This window comes from Berghia stephanieae, chromosome 15 (assembly GCF_034508935.2).
Source record: "Berghia stephanieae isolate SIO BIC M18660-M18661 chromosome 15, UCSD_Bste_1.3, whole genome shotgun sequence".
Lineage (NCBI taxonomy): Eukaryota > Metazoa > Mollusca > Gastropoda > Nudibranchia > Aeolidiidae > Berghia > Berghia stephanieae.
In genome coordinates, this window is record NC_088374.1 from 18,536,129 (window position 1) to 18,538,628 (window position 2,500).

Sequence of the window (2,500 nt, forward strand, 5' to 3'; positions counted from 1 at the left end):
TCTCTGATGCAGTGACAACTAAAGAACAAAAACATCAATGGATAATCGTTCAATGATTGTAAAGATAATTAAAGTTAATAAAATGGATGTTGTTAGTAAAAAAACAAGGTTGACAATAATAAAAAATAAATGATTAGGATGATGGTAATGATAACGAGGATAATGATGATGATGATGATGATGATGATGATGATGGTGATGATGATGATGATGATGATGATGATGATGATGATGATGATGATGATGATGATGATGATGATGATAAAGATGATGATAAAGATGATGATGATGATGATGATGATGATGATGATGATGATGATGATGATGATGATGATGATGATGATGATGATGATGATGATGATGATGATGATGATATGATGATGATGATTATGATGATGATGATGATGATGATGATGATGATGATGATGATGATGATGATGATGATGATGATGATGATGATGATGATGATGATAAAGATGATGATAAAGATGATGATGATGATGATGATGATAAAGATGATGATGATGATGATGATAAAGATGATGATGAGGAGGAGGATGATGATGATGATAATAATAATAATGATACTAATAATAATAATAATAATAATACTAGTAATAATAATAATAATAATAATAATAATAATAATAATAATAATAACAATAATAATAATAATAATAATAATAATAATAATAATAATAATAATAACAATAATAATAATAATAATAATAAAATAATAGTAGTAGTAGTAATAATAGTAGTAGTAGTAGTAGTAGTAGTAGTAGTAGTAGTAGTAGTAGTTGTAGTAGTTGTAGCAGCAGTAGTAGTAGTAGTAGTAGTAGTAGTAGTAGTAGTAGTAGTAGTAGTAGTAGTAGTAGTAGTAGTAGTAGTAGTAGTAATAATAATTCTTTTTCTTCTCCATTAGGCCCATGAAACCGGAGTTTATCTCGGTTTCTCTAGCATGAACCGGACAATACCAATTTCTTGCTATCTTTAGATAAGACGATAGTCTATTGTAAAGAACCTTCAAACTAATCTAACAAACTCAGCTACACATGAAGTACTGTTTGGACAGGGTTGGGGGGTTGTCAGAAAAAAATTCGATTGATCTCGGTTCCTTTGCGTGTGAAGTGAGTGCTCTACCAGCTTGCGGGACCCCCTAAAAATCATTACATGGATAAATTGTAATGATTGATGAATTGTCGTTTGATTCAGTTCCATAGAGACAAGAAAAATAATATTTTAAAAACTAGGCCTTTTATTTTGCGAATTATCGATTAATGTGCTCAAAGCGCTTTACAAAGAATCCTAGATCAACAGCAAAACGTGACATGTAGAACGAGACATGGCGCCTGTTAGGCGATATTACAACTTTTCCGACAGAGACAACGCTGTTGACGGCTAGCTACTCATTTTACTCTTGAGTACGGTGAGAGAATGTGAGTAACAAGTATATTCCAAGGAATCAACTATGCGCTCAGCGGGGTTCGTACCCAGGACCTTCCGATCCGAAAGCCTCACCACAAGATGACATAGCCGCCCAGAATGAAAAATACAAAAATCCCCCAAAATGTTAAGTAGGATAACTGTTGGTTTTAATTTTGCTTTTGTTTTGTTTTTTTTTGTTGTTGTTCTTTTTTGGGGTTTTTTTTCTTTTGGGAGGGGGGGGGGTTTCTTGCTCCATTATTTCTCATAGAGAAACTATACGTAGAATAGGGTTCAACAGTCGCGACGTCACTTCCCTCGTAATGACGCGTAGCAACTGGTTCTAAACTATTGGAACAATGGCGGACGCCATTACCTCCGCCTTTATGAAATACTTCTCCGACGTGAATAACAGTGTATCCAGAGGAGAAAAACATTATCAATCTGATCGTGTTTTGACTTTTATACATTCTGTAGCAATGACTATCCCGCACAAATCTTTGGGCCTCTTTTTCGCTCACGAAGTGCCCGAATTCGCGTCAAAATATGGGACGAAGCCGTTTCGTATTTGCTATTTTAAAAAATTAATTACGACGCTGTTTATCGATGAAAATGACTGAAAGTTGGCACACAGTTAGAAAGAAGGTCATTTTAGATTATGTCAAGCAACAAAACTCGTGCGATTACCAGAAGACCCTTAAAAATAGATTTTTACTCTTTGGAGTAAAATATTTCTAAAACTACCGGGCGTGGAGGTAGTACATGAACATTTCTTCTTTTTGGTTGTAAAATTTCATATGAATATGACGAGTACATTTCCCGTATTTTACAAAACACCATCCATTTGCTCTTTAAGTTTCAATCTTTTAATCCACTTATTACGCAAGATACACCAAAGGTCGAAAAAAAATTCCGAAAAGCGTCCCATATTTTCGCGTTTTTTTCCTCTTTGCGGGTCATCCAAATAAATGACACCTTTGAAACTGCATAACTTGTTTATTTATTTTCAAAATTCAAAAACATTTTCACTCAGTGGAGAGAGGGCTTTGATATTAGACAAAACATTTCCTCAAAA